The sequence below is a fragment of the Danio rerio genome, chromosome 19 (assembly GCF_049306965.1).
Source record: "Danio rerio strain Tuebingen ecotype United States chromosome 19, GRCz12tu, whole genome shotgun sequence".
Lineage (NCBI taxonomy): Eukaryota > Metazoa > Chordata > Actinopteri > Cypriniformes > Danionidae > Danio > Danio rerio.
The window spans coordinates 2607501-2620210 of NC_133194.1; the positions used below are offsets into that span (position 1 = coordinate 2607501).

At 39.2% G+C, this 12710-nt stretch overlaps 1 long non-coding RNA gene across 1 annotated transcript in view; it reads right to left on the reverse strand.

Annotated features, from left to right (window-relative positions):
- Positions 1–2893: 2893 nt before the first annotated feature.
- Positions 2894–12710, reverse strand: part of LOC137488429 (uncharacterized) — a 29358-nt gene continuing 19541 nt past the window's right edge. The window contains exon 4 of the long non-coding RNA XR_011007456.2: positions 2894–3808. This is a non-coding gene — a long non-coding RNA (uncharacterized lncRNA). The remainder of the gene's footprint in view (positions 3809–12710) is intronic.

A 12710-nucleotide genomic window follows, 5' to 3' on the forward strand; every position in this document is an offset into this window, starting at 1 on the left:
AGATTTTTTAAAATTATGTATGATTGTCACAGCTGCTGTTTCTTTTTTAACCATAAATAATATGGATGTATTTACAGTGTATGATTGTAAGTGTGATATTGGTTTTGAAAGATAATCTAGATTCTAATATAAAATCTAAAAGAAGCTAATATTGAATAATAGACATCCAGACTATAAAAACAGCTGCAGTTGCTATGAAAGTTTCCATTTTCCACCCCAGCAAATGTTTAATTGCAAAGTTGCATTATAATTAAAATTCTTTGGAGCAACTGTTTTATATAATGCTGTGTACGCAACATGTCAGAACTACTATAATTAGGCAATTTTGACTTTTTGATATAATGATTGATGTAAAATGATGGCATCAAGTAAAAAAAAAGCAGGTTCAGTTAAAGACAGTGTTTTATTATGCTTTACACACTGTAATTTTTGTCCCTTTTAGGCTTTTATCCTAATTCTGGTGTTTTGGTGACTGTTGCTTTAAATTCAAATGAGACTGTGCTCTTTTCAAAAGAGGGCGGAGCTACAAATGCCTATGTGTCAGCATAGTGGCAGATTCAAAAACAAGACTAACTTCCTATGCTAATAAGGGAGAGATGGTCACTAGTGGGCGGGGCTTTCTCCCTCCGATGACACGTATGAAGGGAAAATGTCAATCAGAGTGTTTCTGCAGACTGTTTATATCAAGTCTGATTATAAAAAAATACAATTAATACATGTTTACCATTAGAAGCTGCTTATATTCACACAATGCTGACAAACAACTGTGTTTAAACCCCTTATAAATGTGAATTTTGCATAATAGGTGCCCTTTATTCCTCACAATAACACTGTTTCTAATGTAGCTTTGATCAAATGGTGAAACTAAAGACACGAAAACATACTGACAGAGCAAATCATGTCAAGAAAAGCTTTTCATTTTAATACAGAGCACTTACTTCAGACAGGTGTGTGTGTGTGTGTGTGTGAGTGTGTGTGTGAAGAGCAGAAACCTCTCCTTAATCTCTCTCTCTCTGTGTTTTCCTGGCAGGAGGATAAACATGATGTGCACATTCCTGAGGTCACTATGGAGAAGCTGAGAAAGCACAGCTGGACCTGGAGAATATGAGGTAATCCTGAGCCCCGGGGGCTGCTGGGTAAATATTGATCTTGAATAAGAAATCAAATACAGTAGAGACAATGGCGGCGTTATGTGTCGAGCGGTTAGTGCGAACAGTAGGCAAAAGCACAGATGAGCTGAAACAAACACCTGCCTCTGCTCCAAACAGCTCAACATTTAGCCGGAGTTCATACAAAATCAACACAAACACACGAGGTTTACTGCGGGGACGGACTCAGTTTTATTAAATAGCTCGCAACTTGTTCACTACATTCTTAATCTATTGGGTTAAAAGCAACATAGGATCATTGTGTAAACGTAGCCCTATATACATTTCTGGGGATCCTGAATTATGAAGCCAGAGGTATGTATGGCTGCATTTCGTCTTTAAAATGAATGCTACGGGGCGCCGTTCCTTTTTGCGCTTACCGGCTGACTGCTTACCTTCGTATGGTCGCTCTCCCACCGTAGTCCAATACCTCATCGCATACATCAGCAGACTTGAGATGCAGAGGTGAGCTGAGTATGACGACAGCGTTCGAGTCCGGCGAAGAACGATTCCAGAAAGCAGGTAGGACAAAAACAAAACCCCAAAAATAAAATAAACAAGTAAATAACAGAGTGAGAATGTGGCAAAACGTGTTAAAAAAATCTGCAGAGGGCTTTTCTTTTTCTGCATTGCTTTTGAAAACACTTTCGGTTGGGTTTGGGGAAGGGGGTGATCGGGTCAATTGGTGCTTTTCAAAAACACTATTGGTTAGGTTTAGGGAAGGAGAAGGGTGGGTCACTCGATCAGTCAGATGATCAGTCAGTCCAACACAATCTCACGGCAATTCGTAACTTTTTCATTTAGTTGCTAATTCGTACGAATTCGTACGATCTAATTCGTACATTTTAGTACGATTTGCTCATCCGCGAATGACGGTTGGGTTTAGGGGTGGGGTTGGGTGCCACGCCTCCTTTTAAAATCGTACAATTTCGTACGACTGAACTCGTACGAATTCGTACAAATTAGCCACTAAACTGGCAAACCATAAAATACTTACGTTTTCTTGTGAGATCAGGCTGGTCAATCAGTCAGTCAGACGACAGCGGCCTCTGGTGGATTTATGCAAGAACAGCAGGCGCGAATGGCACTCGCAAGAGAAATTTGATATCTACACAGTGGCCTCTGGTGGATTCGCGAAAACAAAAAATGAAAAAAAAAAAACAGCTACTGGGACGTATTTGGCGCTCTAGAAATGTATATAGCATATATATTGAGTATATTTATAAAACATAAATATATAATTTTATATTTATATGTTTTAATGTTATTTTATTTTAACTAATAATATTTGTAAATAATTTAAATAATTTCTTTTAATATTTGTATTTACTTTTAAATTTTTATAGATTTTTAAATATGGATTATATATTTCAACCTTGTCAATCTAAAAACATCTTTTCTTTCACGGAATATTTTTATTTGAGTTTATTTCTGCTTTATTTTACTTACCAAAATATATATATATGTTTTTAATAATTTAATTTTAAAGAGATAAAAACATTTAATTAGTATGGTGCTTATGCCATTTTACAAGTTCCGTTCAGGTTTAATTTCTTAAAATTAGTTTTAGTTTTGTCAGCAATTAAACCAAGCTATTAAACATCAATTAAGCAATAATATTTTCTTAAAAACTTTTCATTGTTTAGTTTTTATATTTTACTTTATTTTATTTATATATAACATTGTCAATCTAAAAACAACTTTTATTCACGTAATGTTTTTATTTTAGTTTATTTCAGCTTCATTACAATTACCAAAAAATATTTTAAGATAATTTTAAGAATAAACAGAGACATAAACATTTAATTTTTATAGATTTAGCTTCAGATAGATAGATAGATTTAATTTCTTCAGTTTAGTTTTAGTAATTTTAGTACTTACTTGATTACTTTAAATTGGCCAAGTCAGCAATAATTGTTTTTCAATGCAAATTTTTCTTTATTCATTCATTCAATTTCCTTCAGCTTAGTCTCTCATTAATCAGGGGTCACCACAGCAGAATGAACCGCCAACTATTCGGGAATATATTTTACCTTCCAGCTGCAACTCAGTACTGGTAAACACTCATACAGACACACACTCATACAATACAGCCAATTTAGTTTAGTCAATTCCCCTATAGAGCATATGTTTGGACTGTGAGGGAAACCGGAGGACCCGGAGGAAACCCACACCAGCACGGGGAGAAGATGCAAACTCCACAATGAAATGCCAACTGGCTTAGCCGAGGCTCAAACCAGCGACCTTCTTGCTGTGAGGTGACAATGCTAACCACTGAGCCACCATGCCGTCAATTTTTCTTTTAATTTTAATTAACAATTAATTACAACCCCTGGTTTATGTCAGTGGCATGTAAGTCTGTGTGCACGAGTCAGGGTTTGAGTCTGCTGAGGGAATAGTTACACCGACGGATCATTTGCACTTGCCGCTGAAGAAACAAAAGTATGTTTTCCCAGAAGAGGCTCTGAGAAGGACTTTCAATCCAGATCATGCATCACATAAGCAAATGAAAACCCAACTGAGGCTATTGGCGGTACAGTGGGTGGTAAACCTGCCTGATCCAGTTCTCCAGCCCAGGGGTTTCGGCCGTCCGTTTATTTCCTCTCTGCCTCCCAGCGCTGCAGTCGGCCATCATTTCCTCTCACTTTGTTGTCGGAGATCTGCGGATAAACCAGAAAAAAACGGGTTTTTACTCGACTGAGCAGAATACTAAATAAACAAGAAACGTAATTGTGGCTGGGGAGAGAGATCGAGATGGGGATGAATTTTCAGAGTGCTCTTAAAGGGACAGTACACGCAAAAATGAACGTTTAATGAACGCTTACTTAAGTACTTCCAAAGCTGTTTGAGTTTCTTCTTCGATTGAACTAAAAATAAGATATTTTAAGAATGTTGAAAACCAGCAATAATTAACATCCATAGTACAAAATAAAAACTATGGAAGTCAAGATTATCTTCAGTGTATCTGCACTGTCTCTTTAAATGAAGTCAGAAAACTACAGGCAGAAGCTAAACAAGATACAGGCAGAAGCTATCTGTTTTTAAAGTACTTACTGCAGCTTTGCTATGTAGTTGCTAAGGTGTTTGGAGTGGTTTGTAGAGTATTAATATGCTGTTGCTAAGGTGTTTAGGGTGGTTTATGCAGCATTGCAATGCGGATGCTAAGGTGGTGCTCTTTTTTCAACCCAAGCTCATTCTAGAAACGTAGCCCCGCGGATGCTTCTGGAGACCGCGATTTACGTGGCCGGAGGTACGTACGGACGCGTTTAGTTTTTTCGAGCAAACGCTGCGGGGCGACGGCTCGCCTCCGAGTGGAGGGCTTTCCCGATGCAAACAGTTTGTCCGCTTAGCTCACAGCGTTGCGTTGACAGAGCGGAGGCCCCGGAGGAGAAGGAGGCGGCCACGGGGGCGACGACCGGTATCGAGTCTGGGGAGCAGCGGTTCCAGAAATCAGGTAAGACGAAAAACGGAATCCGAAAAATAAGGGTGAGAACGCGGCGGGATCCGAAAAGACGAGGGCTTTTGCTTTTTTTTTTTTTTTTTTGGACGTCTTTTGCAAACCGTCGCCTGGGTTTAGGGAAGGAGGAGGAGGAGGAGGAAGAGGAAGGCGGCCGGGTCGGCCAATCCGGCGGCTTTTCGCGCGAGAACGGCGCGGGCGCGAACGGCACACTCTCCCGAGAGGCGTCCGAGGTGCGAAAAAGCGCGCACAGCGGCCTGTCGCGGATCCGCGAAAACAAAAACCGCTCGAATACGTACCTCCCGGGACGTATCTCGCGGTCCGCAGAAATTTCCGCAGGGCTACGTTTCCACAATGAGCCCGGTTGTCTTTTTTTGAGAGGGGTGGTGTTTTCTATAGTCCTGCTATGTAGTTGATGATGTGTTTGGAATGGTTGGATGCTGAGGTGTTGCTATCTGTGTTGCTACCATTTTGGGGTAGTTCTATAGTCTTGCTATGTAGGTGCTAAGGTGTTTGTAATAGTTGGATGCTTTTTATGGGGGGTGGTTTTTATAGTCTTGCTATGTAGTTGCTATAAGGGGTTTGGAATGATTGGATGCCCAGGTGTTGCTAAATATTTTGGGGTGGTTTCTATAGCATTGCTATGCAGTTGTTAAGGTGTTTGGACTGGTGTGCACAGTGTAATTATACAGTTGCTAAGGTGTTTGGGTTGGTTGTAAGGCATTGACATTTGGATGTTAAAGTGTTGCTATCTGTGTTGCTACAATTTTTTTTTTTTGGTCTTAGCTGGTAAGGCTGGGAGATGACAAGCTAAAACCAGCTTGACCAGCCTAGCCAAAACCAGCTATGTCCAGCTTAAACCAGGCTGGTCAAGCTGGTTTTAGCTGGATTAAGCTGGTCAGTTTCCAGCCTGACCAGCTAAGACCAGGCTGGAAATGGCTGGAAACCCCTCTAAAACCAGTCTGGTCGACCAGCTAAAACCAGCCAACCAGCCTAGGCTGGTTTAATCTGGATTTTTCTGCAGGTTGAGCTGAAATATTCAACTATTATAATGGTAATAAGAAGTAGAGTAAGACTGAAAGCTTTGAATCCAAACAAAATCAATACTGAAGCAAAGACGAAAACGGCACAAAAGCAGCGGAGCTTTTATTATGCCACAGTCCCACCTCTTCCTGTTCTTCAGCTCGTAATCACACAGAGAAGAATCAGGGCTATTGGATATATTAATTTTAAAAACTTCAATATTTTTGCCTTTAAATGTCTGTGATTGTTCAATCTAGATAGCATTTGGCTCAGATTTTTAATGTTTACAGGGAAGATTTCATCAAGTGTTTTAAGTCCTCCCTCTTAGAAATGATCATCCAGGTTTTGTCACCCAAAAATGCAAATCATAAATAAGCCGCCAGCAGAGGAGATCAGTAAGAGTGTGTGTTTCTTCAGATCTAGATGTTGTCAGGTTTGGTGTAAAGCGTCTGAACTGCAGTGTTTCCTCTGGGCTTTGTTCATGGTGGATTTGGGCCGCGCTGCAGCGATAAATCTGAAATTAAATATCTCTCCATCCCTCCCTCCTGTGTCCCTCTGTCCTCCCTCTGTCTGCGTCCAGATCTCTCTCTCTCTTTCTCTCTTCATCTTCTCTTCAAGCATCTCACAGCCAAATTTCTTAAAGGGATAGTTGACCTAAAATATAAACCCCTGTCATTTACTCACCATCGTGCTGTTTGAAACAGGTATGGGCTTCTTTAATCTGTGATAAGACATGTTTAGATTAATGTGAACAATCCCTTTCCATGCTATAAAAGTGAATGATGTTTAAAAGCGCTAAAACAGTAGTCTGAACAAAAAGTGCACTATATTTTATGATGTCTGAATTGAGTTAATAATACACACTCTCACACACTATCATACTGCTTATTCCCTGATTTATCAGGGGTCGCCACAGCAGAATAAACAGATAAATGTAAATTTGGGGCAGCAGTGGTTAGCACTGTAGCCTCACAGCAAGACGGTCGCGAGTTCGAGCCTCGGCTGGGTCAGTTGGTGTTTCTGTATGGAGTTTGCATGTTCTCTCTGCATTTGTGTGGGTTTCCTCCGGGTGCTCCGGTTTCCCCCACAGTCCAAAGACATGCGTGGTGAATTGTATAGGCTAAATTGTCCGTAGTGTATGTATTTGTGTGAATGAGTGTGTATGGGTCTCCCAGTGAAGGGCATCTGCAGTGTAAAACATATGCTGGATAAGTTGGTGGTTCATTCCGCTGTGGCCACCCCGGATTAATAAAGGGACTAAGCCGACAAGAAAACGAATGAATGCATGATTAAATGTAAGCTTAGCATTAGAAACTTCTTTAAAAAATCTTTAACTGCCCCAAAAATTGTAGTATAAATCTCTGTGGATCAAATACAAAAAGCATCAACCATGGAACATTTTTTCCCAAGCGTTATTTAAAACAGTAATGTAGATACTTGAGTTTAATATGCTTTCAGTGTACATAAGAACACTTCTGTCAGTTTAATCTGATCTGAACACATAAATAGAGCATTTCATCTTTTGCCCATGTTCTGGTGCCATCTGAAAATTGTTTATTTTTTCTGTTTACTAAGGCCCCGTTTACACTAGTGCGTTAGTTTTAAAACGGCGTTTTAGAATGAAAACGATCCGCGTCCACACTCGCGTTTTACCCAGCGTTTCTGAACTGCTCTCCGTCCACACCAAAACGCTGAAAACGCACATCACGTGACCACACACACACACTCTGGCAAGCGCTGCAGCCCATCTACCCAGATGAGAGCTCTGCTAGTCGGACTTCTCATCAAGCATCTCCCGCTGGATCTAATATCTCACTATATTTATTAAACGGGATATTTCATTCATCTTGTTGTCTTTATCTAACGACATATTCCCTGAATTTGGTCATTAGAATCTTACTTTTTCTCAGGTAACGTGTTTTGGCTGAGCGCAAAGATAAGTTAATGATTGATGAAACCACGTAGCCTATTATGTATATTGACTGATCGCTTGCCTTTATTTCCTATAATGTATAAACTTATTGTATGTTATACTTTTATAATGGCCATTATCGATTATTAAAACTGATATTCAGCAAAAGAGAGGGTATGTTTCGTATTTTCACTGAAATTGAAAGGAGGCCGTTGTTATCGGCTCCGTTTTGTTATAATTATCCACACAGTGAAGATGATGCTCATATATGCAGCACGACGCCTCAACATTTCTGCTGTCTGTTTAGTTGTTAATATTAAAATGAAAATAGGCAGTTCCTTAAATCATGTATACAATTTATTGTTGAGAAAGTGAAACAACGTAGCCAGGGTAATGTGAATGAAGTTATAAAGTACACTGTTCCCTTTGAAGATTTACCCGTGTCCTCGGTATAGTCTGTTTTCCATATCAAACTGAGAAGAAGAGACTGCAGCCTTGATCAAACTTGCGAAGTCTGAACTTACACGGAGAAAATGCCGGACTGAACTGTGTGTGTTAGGCTACTTAATATTTAGGAAAAGTCCCAATCAGAGAGGCGAACGTCTGCAGCCCCGCCTCCGTTTTCAGATGTCTCCGTTTTCCATCATCCACACTGAGACGGAGCAGCAGCGTTTCAGAATGAAAACGGCCTCTCCAGCGTTTTCGAAACGCTCTGTTTTCGGCGCTCGAGAACTCCGGCGTAGTGTGGACGGATGGCGTAACCGTAGCAAAACTTATGCGTTTTCAAACTAAAACGCATTAGTGTAAACGGGGCCTAAAACTACAGTTGGCAGGGCAGGTCTTTAGAGGTTCTCCAGCTGTGTGTGTGTGTGTGTGTGTGTGTGTGTGCGTGTGCAGGGGGATCTTCTCCAGTGTGACTGTCAGACTAAACTCTCTCACACTGCCAATACAAAAGAGCAATAAACATTCACCCTGGAGGCTCCGCCCACCGCCATCAGCCTGCCAGATTCTTCTGCCTGCTTATAAAAGCTCATTTTAGCGAAACCACACTGTTTAATATCCACTTTTTCCAAAAGAAATTGGGCCGAAGGGGTGAGACTTGGTGAGTTTACAAGTGTGTGCGTACTGTTCCAAATACAAAAACACAAAGCTGCCGAAAGACCCACAGCAGACAAAGATCACTGAAACAATCAGCGGTTGGGATTTTTCAGGTTGCTGGTGAACTTACATAGGATATGTGTTAAGTCTTAAAATAATAAATGTAGATTTTAATATTGAATGTGAGTAATGATTATATAGATATAGATAACTGAGAGTTATCTATACTGTGAAATATAGATAACTGAGAGTTTTGACAGTACAACCACACAGAACAGATTAATACTGCTCTAGCAACCTGAGTAAGACCAACATTGATTTAAACATTTTGGGCCCTATCATACACCCGGCGCAAGACGTGTTTCACAGACAAGTTGCTATGTTTAGCCCAACGCAACCTTAATTTTCCCGTTTTCCGGCACAATGTTTTAAAAGCAAATTTATTTGTGCCACTTTGTGGACTCATGGGTCTTTCGGTCTAGAAAAGAGGTAGAGCTGCAAGAATTCTGGCTAAAATGAGAATCGCGATTTTTTTTGCCCGAATAAAGATCACGATTTTCTCACAATTCTGTAGATGTAAAATAAAGCTGAATATGAGTAGGCAATTATTATTGTTTTTTCTCAAACATATGGTAAAATTATATGTGTAGGTCTACTGGCTTCTATAAATAATTATATTCTACTTATAATAATTCTGATGCACAATTATGTTTAAGACATTATTAGACCATTTTATTCACTGGTAAAATCAACATTATATAGGCTGGAGTAGTTATACTGACACTGTAAACATTTATTTTCATGCACAACTGTGTGTTCGCTATGAAAGAATAAAAACATATCAAATGCTTGTCGTAATCATAACTCTAAAATGCGATATGATTGTTTAAAAGACGTGCGCGCTTTCGGTTTCATTTTAATAATAATAATGGCAACTCTGATGGCAACTCTGCCTCTACAGTTGAGTAAAACTCTCAGCGGTTTATCATAAACTTTTCATCGATCATTTCCCCCGCAATTGACAGCAAGAACGAGCGCAATATCGTTGTCTGATTGACAAGCAGCAGCTTCATGTTCAAAAGAATCTAAAACGCCAAATAGGATGAATCTGTTCCGCATTTTCTAAACGTACTATATATATTTAGCTGTTCGCTTGTACGGTGGCTCTGAACTGTCAAAACACCTCTAAAAAGGCTTTTTGGACATGACATATTCAATACCATTTGAGCTGGTTTCAGTCCTTAGTGCTTTCATTTTCATCTTATTTAAATATATTTAATTTGCTTGTTGATTAAATCCTATTTTGTTATTTAACCTTATTAATTTTATGCAACAGTCAAGTTGCATGTTAATTTGCTATGAAGAAAAAGAAGTATGATTTATGTGAAATCTTGAATATAGGTCTATAATCACCTTGCAATTTTGAAGTTAAAGCTTTTTTTGCTTTGAGTATAGACTATTTAGTTCATAAGAGCAGTTCAATCTTTTATGAAGTTTGCTGTATAAAAATAAATCATTTTGAAATATTTATAAATATCGGCCTATACATATCGGCTATCGGCCTCCAAGTCTGAAGAATTATCGGTTATCGGTATCGGCCAAAAAATCCATATTGGTGCATCCCTAATATATATATATATATATATATATATATATATATATATATATATATATATATATATATATATATATATATATATATATATATATATATTGTTGGAATATCTAGCCTATTCCATGCGTGTTCAAGAGAAAAGGTCTGGAGAGTTTTTTTCTTCAATGTCAAAAATCGTAACAATTTATTGGATACAAATGAATAATTCGATGACAGAGCTCTGGGTTACGTTACCCCAATGCAATACAAGAATTACATTCAGGAGGTTCGCAACTAACATACATTTCCTGACTCCAGTATATATACACAACTGATATTAACAGGTGGAGTTTTGGTGTAACGTCACTTGTCAGTCATTGTTCAGTCCCTTGGCTCTTTGTAACCCCTGGACATTACTTCCACTTTCTGCAACCTTTCTCTGCATACCAGAACTGAACGCTTCCGTGCATCTTTAATATCTTTCACACTTCTACAAGCATCATGACAACTTGTGACATGTCGAGACTATAGTTCTGGAACAAACCTAAATTTATTCTTATTCTGCTTTTTTCACTAGTCAGCAGTTCTTCTAAAAAGTATGCAGCACAGTAAAAAAGAGGAAGTTTGTCTGGTCAAGATGTTTTATAATACAAAAGAGAAAGATTGATTAATCTGTTGTTAGTCTAAACATTTTTCTAATAAATGAAAACTATAAAAAAATGAAAGTTATAAAAATAAATTCCTTTTCTCTAACAATATATATATATATTGCATAGACTTTTGACAATAAGCAACCACACAGAACACATTAATACTGCACAAGCAACCCCCATCAACCAGGTAACACAAGATTTGCACGTGACAAATTATCTCCATTCCGTTCATCCATTCACATTTTTAACCCAACGATTGGGTTTGCCCATATTTTACAACAACCTATAGCATTTTTAGTATTGAATTAAATGTACATCATCAGATGAAGCCTGTTGTCAGTGTTTGGGTGGCTGCATCACAGAGTCTTGACTCCTAGGCTTTGCCACCTTCCTGCTGTTTCTCTGGATTACTGGCTGCTGTTCCCCAACAAAGCCTGAAGGATGTTTGCACAGCTGGATGACCAGAGAGAGACTTCGGCTACCCCAAAAATATCAAACCTTCCAATTCCCCGCTCGGCACTTGCAGTGTTTTTTCAGCGTCAGTGTGAAAGGTGCAGCTCTGCGTAGGTATTTATTTGCTCAAGAGGACGATTCAACTGTGACAGAGTTCAGGAGCTTTTAGTGAACCTGCTTTTGTCCGTCGTGAAGATAAAACCGTCCGCTAGTTTTGTTTCCATTACCGTCTTCATCGTGTTTACTCTATTTAAATTGCAGTTTTTTTTGTCCACCCAAGAATGAAATCAGTCCTGATGTATGATGGTGTGATTCTCTGAATAGTTTGGGGAATTCGAGCAAACGACGAGGGAATGTTATTGTTTTGGCTCCGAGCTAGATAATCGTGACCCATCATTAAAGCACTAAAACTGTTTCATAATGACCAATAACAGATTACACAGACTCTGAAAACTCTCCAGTCTGAAAATACAAAGCATGCTGACAAAAGCCCCTTTCACACAGTGATAGCGGTAAATATCTGGAAAATTTCCGGAACGACTTTACCGGTATATTCAAAAAAAGCGCTGTTCACACAGGCGAGGACGTTACGGAAATTTTCCGGAAAAGAGCATTCACACATCCATTCCAAAATACCGGTAAATTCTGACATCATTCACCACAAATGAGCTTTAAACGCTGCGCTTGTATTTGTAAACATTTGACTAAATTACAAACTCTGTGGATGATCAATATTGTGAACAACTTTCGCAGGATCACTTTCGCATGTCGAGATGTTCATAATATGTGCGTGTGCAGGCGCTCACAGGCTGTTTCACAGGCACACGCAAAGCTTGAAGGTAAACAAACTACGGCTTATCATAAGCATCTCATCGATGATTATTTACACAGTTGGCATTAAGAAGAACATATAAACGTGATCTGACTAACTTCTAGCAGCTAAATGTGTCTGGAGAAATATTCAAAGGCTTTTATTCTCACAAACCGCGGGGACGTAAATGCGTCTGACTGTTGTGATTGGCTAAAGCAGACGTCTCACGTCAGCACGTTCTAGACGTGCACGCGCTTATTATGGCAATCTTCCTTCTGCATTCACACAGCGCAGCATTCCGGAAAATTGCCGGTAATGTTACAACTTCTCTTTCCGGAAAATAGCCAGAACGAATTTACCGGCATTTTCAAAAAGGACCTGTTCACACATACAACCTTTCTGGAAAATTGCCGGCAATTTTCCGGAAAGGTCTGTATGTGTGAAAGGGGCTAAAGACGCATTGCGTTGTGCAAGAGTGTGTAAATAAAGACTGGACAAACACAGAACGCTGACAATATTACATCATTAAGCTCAACCTATCAAGCCTTCTCAGAAAATTCC